General features: G+C 49.9%; 1 non-coding gene across 1 annotated transcript; it reads left to right on the top strand.

The window, feature by feature from the left end:
• Positions 1-13728: 13728 nt before the first annotated feature.
• On the top strand, positions 13729-13811 carry trnal-cag (transfer RNA leucine (anticodon CAG)). Its single transcript has one exon. It is a non-coding gene; the product is annotated as a tRNA-Leu (tRNA).
• The last annotated feature ends 5526 nt before the right edge of the window (positions 13812-19337 follow it).

Below are 19337 nucleotides of genomic sequence, written 5' to 3'. Positions count from 1 at the left end.
AGAAATTGTTTCCAGTGGCAAAAGGGTCAGTAACCAGAGGATGTATTTATCAGGTGATTGAGAAAAGAACCAGAGGCGAAATGAGGAATGATTTTTTATACAGTGATGTGTTGTGATCTGAAATGCACTGTCTGATCAGGACTTGAAAGCAGATTCAGTAGTAACTTTGAAAAGCGATAGGGATAAATACTGGAAGGAAAAATGTACAGATTACAGGAGACAGCACTGACACAATGGACCAAAACGTCTCCTTCTTTGGGTATCATTCCATGGTTTTATGAACATAATGTTGATACAATTCGCTGAGTTGGAAGGGAAGTGAACCCAGATTCCGGGTATTCTAAACACCAGACCCAAACCAAATGCACAAGCCTGTTGTTTAATCTCTGTTTTTCACATCAGCTTCTCCTCGCTCTTTCTGTGTTTCCAGCCTGGTCTGTTCCTCTGACCTTCATTCCTGACACTCTATTGAGAATGGCCAACTCACTGCGCCTCTCACTCCCACCGTCACTCCACACCTTCACCCACTTCCAAACCTCGCTGTTCAACAGTACCTCACATCTGCTCCTCTGCTCCATTCATATAACAGGAAAACGTTTTCAAACAGACATCTCCAGACAGTGAACGTTCCAGTAAGACAAGGTAAAGAGCAGATTCATTCACTTTAAACACAGAGAGAGCAGCTCTCCCAGTTCAGTCGAAGGAGCAGATCTGGTTTCACTCCCATTAGTCTTAGAGACATGCGCCAGAATTTTAAGGGACCGTTGGAGACGGGAATGGAGGCCGGGGAGGGGGAGGGGGGGTGTATAAAATAGGGATGGAAGACGTTGGACCGGATTTTTCAGTCGGCGGCTGACATGGAGGGCAGACTTCGCACATCCACATGGCAAGAAGGCATTTAAAGTATTTATGAGTCCAATTGTCAGCAATTTTATTCACTGGATCCAATTGAACTAATAGCACACGGGAACCACGGGGCTTCAGAGCCTCGCCTGGTTAAAGGAGGTGACTGGGAGGTGGGAGCTGAGTGTTGTCTTCACTGGGAAGCTATCGGGTGAGGCAGCAAAACTTGGCAGCAAGGGTGGAGGGGGAAAGGGCATCGGGAAACACTGTCAGGAGTGGGGGCCAATGTGCCAGCTCTGCAGAGGGAACAACACCAGGGTGCCATTGGGGCAGTGCCACTTCATTGAGGGTGACAAGTGAGGTAAATGTGGCTGGGTGTTGTTTACTGTGAAGGACTTGCACTCAGGGAGGGGCAACCTGTCATGGGCCTCATTCGAGGCTCTCATTGGATTCGAGGCTCCCATTGAGGAGGAGGAGGAGGAGTAGAGAGGAAGGGAGGGAGGCGCAGGCACCAGCAGGGGCACCACAGCAGCTTGGGGGCCCACAGGAAGGCCAGCCTCGAACAGGAGGCTGGAGAAGGAGGCAGAGGAACACGTCAGCCGAGGTTCAACTACCACCAGATGTCCGAGTGACAGTGTCTCCGCAGACTGCAACTCTCCACGGAGGTCGTCACTGATCTCTCTGCCATGATGCAGCTTTGCCCCATGCGACTTGGTGGTCACCTGATGCCAGTGTCACTGAAGGTCACCGTGCCACTGAACTTCTTCACCACCAGATCATTGCGGGAATCCACTGGAGATATGTGTGGAATCTCACAGTCTGTAGTGAATCAGTGCATCAAGGAGGTCACCAATGTCCTGTTCAGGAGGGCCGGTGACTATGTGCACATTGATCCAAACAGTCAAGCTGAGAGAGCTACAGGATTCGGGGCCATCGCTGGATTCCACCATGTGTAGGGTGTCATTGACTGCACCCATGTGACCATCAAAGCTCCTGCAGACCAGCCAGCAGCCTTCAACAGGAAGGGCTTCCACTTGCTCAGTGTGCAATTGGTCTGCGACCACTGCAAATGGATCCCATAGGTGTGTGCACAAATCCCGGGAAGCAGCCACAACGCCTGCATACCAAGGCACTCCCAGGTGCCAGAACCTTTCCGCGGCCCCATCCGCTTTCAGAGATGGATCCTTGGAGACAAGGGCTACCCACTGAGGACATGACTACTGACGTCTGTGAGGAACCCACGCACGGATGCAGAGGAGAGGTACAACACCTGCTGCGGGTCAACCCGAGCGACCATCAAGGAGGCCATTGGTCTCCTGAAGATGAGATTCAGGTGCCTAGATCCATCCAGTGGAGCCCTTCAGTATGTCCCGGCGAGGGTCTCGCATATCGTGGTGGTTTGCTGTGCACAGCACAATCTGGCATTACAGAGCGGTGAGGTGTTGACTAGTGAGGATATCGTGGAGTGTGGTGTCTCCTCTGATGATGAGGATGTGGAGGAGGATGCTGCCCAAGCAGTGCCAGATGAAGAACCTCAGGCACAGCAGGAAAGGGGCCATGAGATACACACAAGGGAGACATGAGACACCCTTATACATTCAAGTTTCCTTTGAGCCTTACCACCTTCTGGAACCACAGCAATAAAGTCTTAGCTTTAAGCAGCCCTGTAGTCACCTCCTTCCTTCTGTTCTGCAGCGTCCAGGTACACATCGCACAGTGACAAGGCCGAAGCTATGTAAACTCAGGGCTTGGTCCCTCACTTCCAGCCCCTTGGGAGGAAGGGTTTAAATGAAGTCCCAAAGGGTATCAACAATAAGAAGGAGACATAGTGAGAGAACATCATTTCTTTATTCCGTGTGACACCAAACACAACCCTATCCATCTGGAATGTACATTCACCCGTGAACCCCTCAGTGAATCTAGGTGCTCTTCTTAAATCTTTTCCGGGTGCTCCTACGTGGTGCTCCCCCTGCTCTGTCAGCTGAGATGGAGACAGGCTGCTGACCTTGCTGCCCCATGGCTTGGAATGACATTGGTGGCCGTCCTCTTGCTGCCTGAGGCCTGGAGGGCCCCGGCACACTGAGGGCCTCCTGCACAGGTACAGGGACACCCCTCTGTCATCGAGGATGATGGAGGCAGGCACTGGCATCACTTGTGTCACTGGCAGAGGGGCTTTGGAGCTACTGTCCACACCAGGAGCACCCTGAGAGGAGACCCCAGATGGAGCAGCCAGCTTCTCCTCCCCCTTATAAGACACACTTGTAACTCGCTGCTGACCTGAGAGGGACGTGGACCTGGTGAAGAGTTCAGGTGGCTCGTCCCCCCTCTCACCTTGTCACCGCTGGATGGATCTCATGGACAAAGCGATGGAGTGCAAGTCTGCGCGCATCTCCGGCAGCCACTGATTGGTCGGCTGGATCTGGCTCTCCATCAGAGTCACCAATCTCTCAAGGAAGGAAGCCAGACACACCCCCATCAGAGACAGTACAGCATGCAAGGCCTGGATGGACTCCTCCATCATCCGAACTTGGGTACACATAACCTCCGGCAACTCTGCCAGATGTTGCCTGACCTCTTGCTGCAGCTGCAGTATTTCCCGTGTTGCTGGTGACACCAGAGGCACATCATCAGCCTGGGACTCAGCATGGGCCTGGCCTCCCACAGACTTCCAACTGCCAGTGGCCTCGGCTGTCACAGCCTCCGTCAGCTGCCCGGGCCTGTCTGTGACGTGCTCACCAGCTTGTGTGCCCAAATCTAACATCAAGTGGATACCCACCGAGTGAGGGTTTCTGTGCTGGTGGAGGGTGCAGGGGAATGAGGTGATGGTGCACCATCTGAGGCTCCCTCCTCCTCCTCAGAGGTGTCTGGCTGTCCCACAGTCTCTCCAGCTCTTCGCTCTTGTCGTTCATCCTAGCCTGCATGTGAAAACAGGGACATTGAAGGGTTAGGGTCTGCCCATCGTGACATTCCAACCACCCCTACTGTGCAGCTCCATTGATGCAGTGGTGAACAGATGAGCAGTATGGCTCCTTTGCAGCGGATGCTCCCTTGTGCCCCAGGAGATGTTCACTCACTCTCTTAGGTAGGTGTCCCTGTCTCTCCATCAGCTATGGAGCAGCTGCTTTGCTGCCCTGCCTGTTCCATGGCCTCCTCCTCCATCGGGATGAGGACATGGAGATAAGGCATCCACTGCCAGTCTTGACATGCTCTTTCCGATTGTGGGATGTCTTCTCCTGCAGCCACTATGATCAACAAAGTTAGTCTCCCAGCGGGGACAAGCCCAATATCTCTGATGGTGATAGTCCAGCAGTCCATGATGTGGACACACATATTCCTCCTGCATGTGGCCCCTCTCGAGGGACTGTGTGAGTTTATACAATGACTGATGTGCACCTCCCACCGAGATGCAGACAAGCCTCAGGCAGCATGTCCTGCTGCCCTTCCCCAATACAAATGACTGGGTGGTCACTCCCTTTCCACCAAGCACTCCCTCTCACTCTGCCATGCGCAATGTCCAAAGGGTCCAAAGTGTTTTGAGTTTGCGCCTGAGCAGCCCGGATCCGGTCATTGACCCACTTCGTGCACTGGATCCATGTCTTGGGGGTGACCCCACGGCCGCAGACTTCACCTACTATCTCAAAGCAGCTTTGCTTGGTCAGGTGGACAGGTCTCCACCTCCCATCCCTGGGGAAGTGGATCTTCCACCTATCTGTTGTCACCTGGAGGCGAACCTGCAGGAAGGCATCGCCAAACCATTGGACCATGGTCACTGCAGGCTCGCATTCAGCTCCTTACCTATCAGGCAGCAGAGGCAGCAGAACAGGTCCTGGGGCAGCAGAGGCAGCAGAACAGGTCCTGGGGCAGCAGATGCAGCAGAACAGGTCCTGGGGCAGCAGAGGCAGCAGAACAGGTCCTGGGGCAGCAGATGCAGCAGAACAGGTCCTAGGCCAGCAGATGCAGCAGAACGGGTCCTGGGGCAGCAGATGCAGCAGAACAGGTCCTGGGGCAGCAGATGCAGCAGAACAGGTCCTGGTGCAGCAGATGCAGCAGAACTGGTCCTGGGGCAGCAGATGCAGCAGAACAGGTCCTGGGGCAGCAGATGCAGCAGAACAGGTCCTGGGGCAGCAGATGCAGCAGAACTGGTCCTGGGCCAGCAGAGGCAGCAGAACAGGTCCTGGGGCAGCAGATGCAGCAGAACAGGTCCTGGGGCAGCGGAGGCAGCAGAACAGGTCCTGGGGCAGCAGATGCAGCAGAACGGGTCCTGGAGCAGCAGAGGCAGCAGAACGGGTCCTGGGGCAGCAGAGGCAGCAGAACGGGTCCTGGGGCAGCAGAACGGGTCCTGGAGCAGCAGAGGCAGCAGAACGGGTCCTGGGGCAGCAGAACGGGTCCTGGGGCATCAGAGGCAGCAGAACGGGTCATGGGGCAGCAGAGGCAGCAGAACGGGTCCTGGGGCAGCAGAAAGGGTCCTGGAGCAGCAGAGGCAGCAGAACGGGTCCTGGGGCAGCAGAACGGGTCCTGGGGCATCAGAGGCAGCAGAACGGGTCCTAGGGCAGCAGAACGGGTCCTGGAGCAGCAGAGGCAGCAGAACAGGTCCTGGGGCAGCAGAACGGGTCCTGGGGCATCAGAGGCAGCAGAACGGGTCTTGGGGCAGCAGAACGGATCCTGGGGCAGCAGATGTAGCAGAACGGGTCCTGGAGCAGCAGAGGCAGCAGAACGGGTCCTGGGGCATCAGAGGCAGCAGAACGGGTCTTGGGGCAGCAGAACGGGTCCTGGGACAGCAGAACGGGACCTGGGGCAGCAGAGGCAGCAGAACGGGTTCTGGGACAGCAGAGGCAGCAGAACGGGTTCTGGGACAGCAGAGGCAGCAGAATGGGTCCTGGGGCAGCAGAGGCAACAGAACGGGACCTGGGGCAGCAGAGGGCTCTCAGGAAGACACTCCTTTAAACCAGGCAGCAGTGAATGCAGGTCTGGCAGTCCTTTCAATATGGTGCCAGCACCTGCCGTTGTGTCAGATGTCGGTTCCATCGGAGCCTCGTTCCCTACCTCTGGTCCTTGTTTACATGGGCCCCACGCCTCCCCTTCATTAATTGGTCGGCTGCTCCGTGATCGGGGTCGGTCGGCCACATTTCACTCGTGTGGTGACGACACCCACTTCCGGTGCCTCTGCCGAGAGCCGCACCGTTAGTTTAAAATTCAGCCCATGGGGTCAAGAGTGGAAAATCTCCCCTCTGATTCTCTCTACTTAAAATGAAGGAGACACCAAATTAAAACTGATGAAACCAGGGATTGTATCCTGGTTCTTCAATCTAGTGTTCTCCCAACTGAGCTGTTCCAGCCTCACTGTGAACTCATCTTCATTGGAGACAAATATAACTCCAGGCGGAATTTCCCCACCCGTTCATTCCTCACTTCAGGGGAATGGGACCCGACCAGATCGCGGAACTCAGATTATGTTAATGTTCTGCTCTTGATATCTTAATATTATCTTGCGTTTGAGCCACTTTTAATCAGGTTCACGGACAAATTCTTCCATCATCCCTTCTCCCACATTCTATCTCTCTCATTCATTCTTTATTCCTCACAATCCAGAAAGGGTTAGGAATCAGAGCTCACCCCCAAACCCTCTGCACACAGACCTCTGTCTGTTACCCTGTTTGATCCAAGAGACCAGTCAATAAATTACACTCTTTATAAACACAGAAAGCTGCCTCAGAGTGTTGGACAGAGATAAATACACTGAAGTCTTTTGAAAAAAGTTCATCTTACGGGTTGTTACTGAGCCCACAGAGCAGGGCGGGCCCAGGCTCCAGACCCAGCCCCAGCCTGTGCTGTGTTAGCTGATGCCACCTGGTGTGATATTGAGCCACACGGAGCAGGAAAGGGCCTGGTTGTATTCATGGCCTGTGTTGTGTTAACTGATCCCACTCAGTGTGGTACGAGCCACACAGAACAGAATGGGCCCAGGCTCCTTCCTCAGCCTGAGGGATGATAGTTCTTCTCACACGTTGTTGTACAGAGCCCCACACAGAACAGGGAAATCTCAGGCTCCATCCCCGGCCTGTGGTATTTTACTTCATCGCACCTGGTATGGTACGGAGTCCCCAGAGCTGGAAAGATCCAGCTTCCATCTCCGGCCTGTGCTGAATTAGCTGATCTGACCTGGTTGGCACTGAACCCCAATCAGGGAAGGATGGGCCGAGGCTCCATGGACTGTGGTGTGTTAGTTATTCTCATTTGGTGAGGTACTGAGCACCATATAGAGCAGGATGGGCCTGTGCTCAGTGAGCTGATCTCACCTTGTGTGGTCCTGAGACCCACACACAAAGCAGGACAGGCCTAGGCCTCATCCCCGGCCTGTGTTCAATTAGCAGATCTCAGCCAAAAGATTTTGATAAGGTTCCACACAAGAGGCTTCTCTATAAGATTAAAGTCCCTGGTATCAGTGGTAATATATTGATCTGGATTGGGAACTGACTGGCAGACGTAGGCAGAAAGTAGTTACAGATGGATCTGGATCTGTTTGGAGACCAGTTACCAGTGGTGTCCCACAGGGATCGGTGTTGGGACTGTTGCTCTTTACTATTTTTATTAATGATCTGGATGTAGGTGTAGGGGGCACCATCTGTAAATTTACAGATGATTTGAAGATCTGTGCGAGTGTTTAGACTGTAGACGATACTCGACTGTTTCAGGCTGATCTTAATGTGTTGGGAGATTGGGTTCATGACTGGTAAATGATGTTTAATTTGGGTAAGTGCAGTGTTATTCATGTGGACAGGGCGAATGTTCAACATTCATACACCCTTCAGGGAAAAACATTAAAGTAGGTGGAAAAAAGAAAATAATTTTGAGCAGAGATCTGGATGTTCTCGTGCACAGATCTCGAAAGTTACAGCAGCAATGATGTGAAGTGATAGTTGGAGCAAATAGAGGGTTGGGCTGCATTCAGAGGACAATTGAGTATCAGATGAGGCATATTCTTTCATGGAATGTGAGCGACACTGACAAGTCCAGAATTTGTTACCCATCCCTAATTGTCCTTGACAAGGTGGCGGTGAGCTCCCTTCTTGAATTGCTGCACTCCATGTGGTGTAGGTACACCCACAGTGCTGTTAGGAAGGGAGACCCAGAATTTTGACCCAGCATCAGTGCATGAACAGCGATATATTTGCAGATCAGATGGTGTGTGACTTGGAGGGGAGCTTGCACATGGTGGTGTTTCCATGCATCTGCAGCCCTTGTCCTTCAAGGTGGTGGAGGTCTTCGGTTTGGAAGGTGCTGTCTGCGGAGCCTTGGTGAGTTGCAGCAGTGCATCTGGTAGATGGTACACACTACTGCCACTGTGCGTCAGTGATGAAGGGAGTGAATGTTTAAGGTGGTGAATGGGGTGACAATCAAGGCGGCTGCTTTGTCCTGGACAGTGTCGAGTTTCTAGAGTATTGTTGGTGCTGCACTCATCCTGGTTTGTGCCTTGTAGATGGTTGACAAGTTTTGGAGAGTCAAAAATCACAAAATTATTGCAGTGCAGAAGGAGGCCATTCGGCCCATTGTGTCTGCATAGAATCATAGAACATAGAAAGTTTACAGCACAGGCAGGCCAAAAAACGAGCCACCCAGCTGAATCCCATTGCCCAGCATTTGGACCGTAGCCCTGCATGTTCAGGTACTTGAGGTGCACATCCAGACTCCTTTTAAATGAGTTGAGGGTTTCTGCCTCAGCTACCCTTCCAGGCAGTGAGTTCCAGACTCCCACAGCCCTCTGGGTGAAAAAACCTTTCCTCATCTCCCCTCTAATTGTTCAACACATCACTTTAAATCTATGCCCCCTCGTCACTGACCTCCCTACTAAGGTAAATAGACCCTTCCCATCCATTCTATCCAGACCCCTCACAATTTTGTACATTTCAATCAAATCTCCCCTCAGCCTCCTCTATTCAACCCCAGCTGATCCAATCTTTCCTCATCGCTGCATTTTTCCAGAGCTGGCAACATCCTCGTAAATCTCCTCTGTAACCTCTCCAGTGCAATTACATCCTTTCTGGAATGAGGTGACGAGAACTGCACACAGAACTCAAGTTGTGGCCTAACTAATGATTGACACTGTTCCAGCATAACCTCCCTGCTCTTATATTCTATACATCGGCTAATAAAGGAAAGGATTCCATAAGCCTTCTCAACCAACTTATCAACCTGTCCTGCTACTTTCAGGGATTTGTGGACATTCACTTCAAGGTCCCTCACTTCCTCTACACCTCTCAGCATTCACCCATTAATTGTGTATTCCTTTGCTGTGTTTGACCTCACCAAAGGCATCACCTCACACTTCTCCAAGTTGAGTTCCATTTGCCACTTTTCTGCCCACCTGACCAGTCCATTTCTCCAGCTCTCCGAATGAGCATTTCACCACGTGCCTTGAGCTGAGTTACTCATCACAGAATTCCCACTATCTGATTTACTCTTGTAGCCAGAGTATGTATATGAATGGTCCAGTTAAGCTTTTGACAATGGTAACCCCCAGGATGTTGATGGTGGGGGGATTCAGCGATGGTAATGCTGTTGATCGTCAAAGGGAGATGGTTACATTCTCTCTTGTTGGAGATGGTCATTGCCTGGTACTTATGTGGTGTGAATGTTACTTGCCACTTAGCAGCCCAAGTCTGAATGTTGTCCAGGTCTTGCTGCTTCTGGACACGGACTCCTTCAGTATCTGAGATGTCCCGAATTTGTCCTTTTATGAAACCTTGGTCAGGACTCACTTGGAATATTGTATCCAGTCTTGGTCTCCTCACATGATGGGTGATATTGAGGCTTTGGAAAGGGTACAGAGGAGAGACATTCGACAAATTCCCAGTATAAGACATCTTGGTTATCAAGTTAGACTAAAAGAGTTGGGACCCTACACCTTAGAGAAACCTAGACTGAGGGGTGATCCGATTGAGGTTCATAAATAATGAAGGGTCCAATTTAGCATGGGAGAGGTGTCATAACTTTATATTGGAAAAGGCCAGATGGCACCCGGATCACATTAAATTTCATTTTCAGCGATGGGTTGATGTACCAGAATGGCCGAGTGGTTAAGGCGTTGGACTTCAGATCCAATAGACATGTGTCTGCGTGGGTTCAAACCCCACTCCTGGTATCTGTGCTTACAAAATGTTACTTATTCTTTCCCTGACTTTTGCCTTGCACCATCATCTCTTCTGTCATTTAATCACTCTTGCCTTCCAACTGATCACAGCTTCCTATTATTTGATCTGCCCCAGCACCGTTCCTTGGCTCTGCGCTTGCTTATAAACTGGTAAATCTTTAACTTAATCTCCTCTGTACCCTGACAATGACCTTCTCATCCTTCCTGGATTGTGGTTCCTCACAGGATCCGCTGCCTCTCCGACTCCCCTCCAGGTAACTGAAGGCCCTGAGCCTTGGTCTCGCTTTATACGCTAGCTGGTAGTTGATTCCTTGCAGGTCTGCCACCGCTCAGGAGAAGCTCAAGACCCAGATCAAGCAAAGTATCAAGAGGAATGTGAACAAAGGCTCCCTGGTGCAGAGCAAGGGACAGGGAGCCTCCGGCTCCTTCAAAACCAGCAAGAAGGAAAACCCAGGGAAAAGTGGGAAAGAAGGTGAAGAAACCAGCAGCCAAGAAATCTTTAGTGAAGAAACCAGCAGACAAGAAATCTTCAGTGAAGAAACCAGCAGACAAGAAATCTTTAGTGAAGAAACCAGCAGACAAGAAAGTTACAACAAAGAAAGTAACAGCCAAGAAAACGAGCAGCAAGGCGGCGGCAACGCCAAATAAGGCGGTGAAGAAAGCAGCGCTTCAGAAAAAGTCTCCTGCGAAGAAGGTCAAAAAAGGCAAGAGTGCGGCGGGCGGAAAGGCGCTGAAGAAAGTGCAGACATGGAAGAGCAAGGTCAAGCCGAAAGCAGCGAAGTCTCAGAAAGCAGGGTCTGGAAAGAAGTGAAAGCGCGGGAAACTTGTAAACATCTGAACACAAAGGCTCTTCTCAGAGCCACCCACATCTCTCAGGAAAGAGCTGATCCCCTGATCAAATGATCCCTGTCCAGGCCCCGCCTGCAGATTCCACATGGAAATGATTTGGAGTAAATCCAGGATCCCTGGTGACTCCCCTCCACCCAGCCCTTTCCCCACTCTCTGTCATGAAACAAAGGGATGTCCGGCCCTCACTCTAACTGGGGATGTGTTCGGTGCAGTCTCAGTTCACAAATTCAGGGGGAGAGTTTGTAATACAGTAACACTGGCGGAGAAACCCCACCTCACAACTCAAACCCCAACACATGAGTTTCTCCAATTCAGCTGGAGTCGGGTGACAACAGGAGCTGGGATAGGCTGTGATCGGGAATGTTAGGAATGGATTTGTTCAGGGAGGAACGTACCTGGAATCTCCGAAAATAATAGTTCCTTATTTCCCCAGATGACACATTCTGCAGTGAGAATGAAAAGTCTCTTCACTGCTTCACATTTACTAATTGTTTGGTTCGAGATGAATAATGAGTCAGAGAGTAATGACAGGATCTGAAGCTTCTCTCACACCAGCCCTTGAATGACTCAGTGTGAAGTGTCCAATGTGTGAAGCTACTGCCAGGGTTTGTCAATCTGAATAGTTTCAGCTCAGTTACTGGGGGCCTGGAATCCCCGCAGTTTGACTCTGTCTCTGATTGGTCACCCGCTTCTCAATCCAATTCTTAACCAATAGGAGAATCACATATAAGTAAATAGAAGTTCTCATTGACTTATATTTTCCAATTGGAAAAAGCCTGGCAATTCCAGAGCAGGAAGGAATTGAAGTGATGGAAAATTTCAATTTTCAGGCAACAATTTTAAAACCTCTCATTTTATGTTCTGTTTTACTGTATTTACCGTCACAAAATCCTGACGCGATTTTAGGAATCGTTTTCATTTGTCAATCTGTTAACTGTAAGCGGCGGGAGGAAGGTCCAGTTCAGCAATTTAAAACGGGACAAATATCAGCTTCCACTCTGTAAAAGGAACAAATTAGCGACTAACCGCTTCTCACAGGCTTCTCGGGGACTGACAGAAACGAGCGGTTTCTGATCTTTTCTCCTGAAAGAGGCGGATAATGCTGCAGGGAGCAATGAACTGCCCTTCACTTTCTGGCTGCTAATACACCCCTGACTTTAAACAGTTCAAACAGCGACTGATGCTTCTGCCGGAAAATGAGCAGATTCACCAGAATGATCCCGGTCCATCATGGCCAAAGACATCCAGCTGGCCCGCCGCATCCGCGGGGAACGCACCTTAAACCCAGCTTCAGTAACAAGTGTAACAAGGGCTCTTTTCAGAGCCACCAAATCAGCAAAGGAAAGAGCTGCCATCTCTGTTCATCATCAAACCCATTAGATTGGAGGGGCGGCCACATGGTTTCTGTTTTGTCACATCACTTTCCCGAAAGTCCTGTAGGACTGAGAGCTGATCTGGAATTTAGAAAGCAGCATTACCGGAGACTCATTGCTGCTCAGCACAATCTCAACCCCGCTCCTGGGATCCGTTAGCTGGCATTTGGGGAAAAGAAATGGATCCCAGTTTTATTTGGAAGGCATTAATGGAGTCGGGTCCGTTCACATGAGGGTTATTTACAAACATTACCCAATAAGTTCACTAATATTTGAATCCATTGGAGATTAGTACACAGGATATGTAAGGCAGCTCGGTCACTCTGACTGAAACCGCCAGTTCCCCGGGGTTGCAGGCCCTGACACTGCGGGGAGAGAATCCCCGACTCTATCCCGCTGCCGGATGAAACAGACAGCTCTGTGTCCGGAGAATAGGGAGGGCCGGGGGGAAGGCACATATTAAAGCGCTGCAATGGACTCAGCTCCTGTGTGTGAACAACTCTCACTGATTCCGTCCTCTGGGAACAGTGCGTTCTAAACAGATCAGGTTAGGAGAGAAACACACAGCCCGAGAATGGCCTCTTTCTTCCTGCATTTACTCTGTTCTGGGAGCAGATTCTCATTGAGAAGCGTCGCTCAGATCACCAGAGAGAAAAAAAAGACACAATTCAAACTGTCCAAATGAAAAACAGAGAATTAACCCGGACACTTCCATTATTAAATTAATTCATCAGCTCCGAACCAGTTCCCGTTAATGTACCGGGATAATCTCGGGATTTATCAAATCGAAGGCAGCGGAATTGATTAAATTGTTCATTCTGACACCCTGTAGTTCAGTTCTTCACTTAACTAGAGGGGAAGATGTGTGAGCAGAGAAACAGAGCAAAATCCAGAGAGGGAACTGAAAACACACCTGGACAGATGTGAAACAGGTCAATCCACTGTGACAATAACTCCATCTCTGACTCCTTCCTGACAGTAACCAGTCCTTTCACAGAGACTGTGAGTGGCTCTGAAAAGAGCCTTTGGTTTATTAGATGACATTTTGGCCGCTTTACCTTTTCTGGGAGCTCTTGAGTGCTGGTTTTCTTGGGCAGCAGCACGGCCTGCATATTAGGCAGCACCCCGCCATGAGCGATAGTCACCCCTCCCAGCAGCTTGTTGAGCTCCTCGTCGTTGCGGACGGCCAGCTGCAGGTGTCTGGGAATGATGCGGGTCTTCTTGTTGTCCCGGGCCGCGTTACAAGCCAACTCGAGGATTTCAGCGGTCAGATACTCGAGCACAGCAGCCAGATCGACCGGGGCTCCGGCACCCACACGCTCAGCATAGTTACCCTTTGTCAGGAGCCTGTGAACACTGCCCACCGGGAACTGCAGTCCAGCCCGGGAGGAGCGAGACTTGGCCTTGGCCCGAGCTTTCCCGCCGGTCTTTCCTCTTCCAGCCATTTCCACAATCTCACAAATACTTTCACAAAGAATGAATAATTTCCTTAGCATTAATTGTATATCACCGGCAGTCAGGATGGCCGAGCGGTCTAAGGCGCTGCGTTCAGGTCGCAGTCTCCATTGGAGGCGTGGGTTCGAATCCCACTTCTGACAAGTTGTGTTTTGACTGAACTGGAGGCGTTTGGGAGCAGCGGTAAAAAGCAAAGAAAAAGCAGGAAAGAACATGGGAAAACAAAGGAACAATGGACCCAAAGATGTTGCATGAAAACATTAGAGTTCGAGGCAACAAAGCAAATAGCAGGGCACAGAAAAGATCAAAAATGTAACCTTTGTATCGGTTTGGAAGATGTTGCCAATATCCTTCATGAATACTTTACTGTCTTCCCGAATGAGAGGGTGATGCAGATATTGTTATTAAGTTTTAGTTTTAGAGATACAGCACTGAAACAGGCCCTTCAGCCCACCGAGTCTGTACCGACCATCAACCACCCATTTATACTAATCCTACATTAATCCCATATTCCTATCACATCCCCACCTGTCCCTATATATTTCCCTACCACCTACCTATACTAGGGGCAATTTATAATGGCCAATTAACCTATCAACCTGCAAGTCTTTGGCATGTGGGAGGAAACCGGAGCACCCGGAGGAAACCCACGCAAACATAGGGAGAACTTGCAAACTCCACACAGGCAGTACCCAGAATCGAACCCGGGTCCCTGGAGCTGTGAGGCTGCGGTGCTAACCACTGCGCCACTGTGCCGCTCAGTTAAAGAGTAGGAGTGTGAAGTATTGGACGTGATAACTTAAGGAGAGAGGAAGTCTTAATGGGATGAGCATCCTTGAATGTGGATAAATCACCAGGACCAGATGAAATGTACCCCAGGCTGTTGAAAGAAGCCAGGGAAGAAATAGTGGAAGATCTGACTATCATTTTCCAATCCCTCACTGAATACAGGTGTGGTGCCAGAGGACTGGAGGTCTTGTAACGTTGCAATAAAAGCAAAATACGAGGCAGATCAAGCATGGCTGATCCTTTCGAGTAGAGAAACAGGGCTGAATTCCCTGAACCAGTGCTACAGCTTTCAGAATAGAAGGAGCCTATACACACCTGATGGGTTCCACTTAAACAAAAGAGCTGGAGGTGTTGACGGTCAGAACAGATAAAATGTGGAGGAGTGTTTGAAGCAGATGCTGTGTGGTTACTGTAGTTGTACTATGGAGTTATTTCAAGGAGGTGATTCTGAATGTCATGGATCAACGTGGACCCGTGCAAGGCAAAGGTTCCAAGCTTCCCTGTGGTCCAGCCTGGTTGAATGGAACTGAAGCAAACAAATCATACAGAAGTGGAAAAGAAATATAAGGCCATGAAAGCACAGAATTCAGATGGATGCAATACCAGATGGTATGGCAAGAGTGTAAAACAGCAACAGACTGGTGAATAAAACTTTCCCATTGAATGAGACAAGAGAAGAGAAGGGTAATAATAGTGTCAGATGAGTTGTGACACTATTCACATTCCACCTTGATCTGAATAGGACTGTTGAAGGGAGTGATTGAGAAGAATAGAGGAGAAATGAAAAGAAAGGAGAAATAAACAAAAGGTCTTTTGATTTTAGAATGCTTATTTTTGGAAATGACAGGCTGTAAAGTGTGTGTGTCAGAAGATATAGAGCGAAGTTGGGTATGACAAGATCACAGGAAAGTTGTGCCCTGAGACAAGGTGTGTGTTGACAGGAAAGCTGCTTTCTTTTGCACAAAATGTAATTTATTCATATAATTTCTGCAATTACATTGCAAAGCAGTTCAAATTTAATATTACATAAGGTACAATACAGATCAGTGTCCTTCAATAATGTACATGATGTATCTCACTATCCCTGCCTGCACAGGTTATATTTACAGTATTTACATTACACATCAAACATTCTCTGGTGCAAACAGTCCGAGGGGTTTTACACGGGTTCCAGCCCCTCACTGTACTATGGCCTACTAGGGCCTCAGACTGCAGCCTTTCCCCATTGAGTCTCCATGGTGGCTTCCCCAAGCTTTAATGCCGTCCCACAGCACATAGTCTTGGACGTTGCAATGTGCCAGTCTGCAACACTCGGTCATGGACAGCTCTTTGCACTGGAATACCTGTCCCACGGCGGGGCTCGTTCTTAACAGAGATCATTTCAAATGAACATTTCCTAAATCCGTGCTTTCTCTCTCGCAATAAAGAGAACAGGATGTCTAGCAGATTCAGTGTGAGACAATAACACTGCCGGGTAAAGGCCGCTTTCCAACTCCAATCTTAACACAGGAGATTCCCCAAGCAGCTGCAGTCAGGTGCTGTAAACTGCTGGAAGCGGATGTGTGTGGAAATGGTGATGTTACTGAGGAGGTTTCTTGTTATCGAATGGACTGTGTTTAGGTGGGAATATTACTGAGCGTTAATTGCATCGGGACCATATTTAAAAGCTCCGGCTTTCTGGAAAGCCTTGACTATGAAAACCGAGTCTGGAAGGCTTTGTGTGGAGAGCTGGGTTTCGGTTCCACTGTTAATAAAGGGTTTGAAATTGGCAGCCCGGAGGAAACTGGAGGTGGAGCTGAAAGATGAGGAACCGTTCTCTCTCTGTCTGTCACTCTGGGTGTCTCCTCCATCTAGCTCTCTGTTTAATCTTCACTCTTGTCTCCTCCCCTCCCTGCTCTCACTCTGCCTTTCTCAGCAAGGTCCGGGTGGCCTGTAAAAAAAGGAGCCTGACGGAATCAGTCTCTTTTATTGTGCACTGATTTGAGGCAAGAATCAACATGTCTGGCAGTAAACAAGAGTATGCTCCAGGCTGGCAGGATGTTAGAATCCATGAGGAAAGGCATCATCACCCTCATCGACAAGCGGAAGGGGGAGCGGACAGAAATAAGAAATTGGTGGCCCATCTCACTGCTTAATGCTGACGATAAGATTCTGTTAAAAGTCATAGCCAGTCGATTCAAGTCTGCTCTGGAGTTGGTGATTCACCCTGATCAGACCTATACTATACCAGGCAGGACAATCTCTGATAGCATTGCGCTACTCAGGGATATGATCACCTATGTACGGGACAGGAGGGTGGACACCTGCCTCATCAGCCTGGACCAGGAGAAGGCTTTTGACAGGATATCGCACACTTACATGATGGATGTGCATTCCAAAATGGGGTTTGGGGAGGGAATCTGCAATTGGTCAAACTACTCTACACAAACATCAGGAGTGCAGTCTCAATCAATGGGTGGGAATCAGAAAGTTTCCCGATCCAATCTGGAGTCAGATAGGGCTGTCCTCTCTCCCCTGTCTTGTTTGTTTGCAGTATTGAACCCTTTGCTGAGTCTATTAGGAAGAATGCGAGCATCAGAGGGGTGACAATCCCAGGCAGCGGAGGCACTCAGGTTAAAACCTCCCTGTACATGGATGACGTCGCCGTTTTATGCTCGGATCCACTGTCTGTGCGCAGACTGATGAGCATCTGCGACCAGCTCGAACTGGCCTTGGGAGCCAATGTTAAACACGGCAAGAGCAAGGCCATGTTCTTTGGGAACTGGGCTGACCGATCCTTTGTCCCCTTCACCGTTAGGTCAGACTGCCTGAAGGTGCTGGGGATATGGTTTGGAAGGGCTGGGACGTGCACCAAAACCTGGAAGGAGCGAGTAGCCAGGGTACAACATAAGCTGAGCATGTGGGAGCAGCGATCTCTCTCCATTATGGGTAAGAACCTGGTCATCAAGGGCGAGGTGCCCACATTGCTGTACGTGGTGCTGGTCTGGCCCATACCGCATTCCTGCGCTGTGGCGATCACCTGAGCCATTTTCCGCTTCATCTGGGGATCCAAAATGGTCCGAGTCCGGAGGGACACGATGTTCAAACCTCTGGATAAGGGCGGGAAAAATGTACCCAACGTCGCCTTCATCCTTATGGCTACCTTTGTGTGCGGCTGCATCAAGCTGAGTGTAGATCCCCAGTTTGCAAACTTCAAGTGTCACTACGTGCTGAGGTTCTATCTGTCCCCGGTGTTGCAAAGGATGGGCCTGGTCATATTGCCGCGGAATGCTCCATCCAGTTGGACTATGCCATACTGCCTATCCTTCATGGAAAAGTTTCTGTGGAAAAACACCTTTGACCACCAATCCATCAGGCAGTGGTCTGCACGGAATATCCTCAAGGCCCTACGGGAAAAGGAGATGGTGGATCCTGTCGGATGGTCCCCTGAGCAGAAGTTCAAAGTCATTTGGCAGAATGCCTCATCACCAGAACTTTCAAACAAGCACCAAAATGTAGCCTGGCTGATGATGAGAAGAGCCCTCCCCGTCAGATCCTTCCTGCACACCCGAAGTCTCACCCCATCCACAGGCGGCCCTCGAGGTGGCTGTGGTGGAAAAGAGACGTTGCCCACCTCTTTCTGGAATGTGTCTTTGCAAAGCAGGTGTGGAAGAGATGCAGTGGTTTTTGTCGAGGTTCATCCCAAGCAGCTCTGTAGCACAGGAGTCTGTGCTCTGTGGGCTGTTCCCAGGGACGCACACCGAGATAAACATCAACTGTTGCTGGAGGACTATCAATTCGTTGAAAGACGCTCTTTGGTCTGCCCGAAACTTGCTGGTCTTCCAGTGCAAAGAGTTGTCCACGACCGAATGTTGCAGACTGACACATTCCAAGGTCCAGGACTAAGTGCTGAGGGACGCACTAAAGCTTGGGGCAGCTGCAGCAAAGGCTCAATGTGGAAAGACCACTGTGTAAGGTCCCCTCACCAAGCTGAACTGAGGGGCTGGATCCATGGGAAACCACTCGAACTGTAGCCAGAAAATATTTGTTTGCTGTAAAATGTACATGGCATGACAATGAAATGGAAGGGTTGTGAGGCAACTCACTCCTGTATTGATGGAAACTGATCTCCTTAGCACTCTCTGTATTGTTTGACTTGGTGCTTTTTGGAACTGTTTTGTAATGTATTTTTTTTTACAGATTTTTATGAATAAAGTATATTTTGGAAATTAATAAAAGAAAGTCTGGCAGAGGTAAAGGAGGGAAAGGACTGGGCAAAGGCGGAGCAAAGCGGCACCGCAAAGTGATTCGTGATAATATCCAGGGCATCACCAAACCAGCAATCCGCCACCTGGCTCGCCGTGGCGGGGTCAAGCGGATCTCGGGTTTGATCGATGAAGAGACTCGCGGGTGGGATAGGCTGTTTGGAACTGTCTGGAATAAATCTGTGCTGTGTTCGAGATGCAAAACTAGAATCCCCCAATTTGACATTTCATTTGTAGCAAGGATATGCAGTGGATTTGATTTTCTGAACGGGCTGTGTAAACAGTGCCCGAGGCTCTGCAGTTAGTTATTTCTCCAGTCGACACATGCCCTCAGTGAAAAGCCACATCACTCCTCCAGAATCACTCATTGTTTTCATAGAATTTCAAAATGATTTCGCTGCAATGAGGGAATCCGGGAGTTTTGCAGCAGCCATCGCTGGAACCAGACCCACTTGTGATGTTATTTCCCCCGAGACAGTGTTTCCTGCACTGAAACTGACAGGGTTTGTGAAACTGATCAGTTTCAGCTCAGTCATTCAGGGACCTGGAATTCCCGCAGTTTGAGCCCGCGCGATCCAGAGCCCACTTCTGATTGGTCACCCTCTTCCCATTCGCATGTCTTAACCAATTGCCGAG

The sequence above is a fragment of the Heterodontus francisci genome, unplaced genomic scaffold (assembly GCF_036365525.1).
Source record: "Heterodontus francisci isolate sHetFra1 unplaced genomic scaffold, sHetFra1.hap1 HAP1_SCAFFOLD_51_1, whole genome shotgun sequence".
Classification (NCBI taxonomy): Eukaryota; Metazoa; Chordata; class Chondrichthyes; order Heterodontiformes; family Heterodontidae; genus Heterodontus; species Heterodontus francisci.
This window is presented reverse-complemented; position numbering and strand designations above follow the sequence as displayed.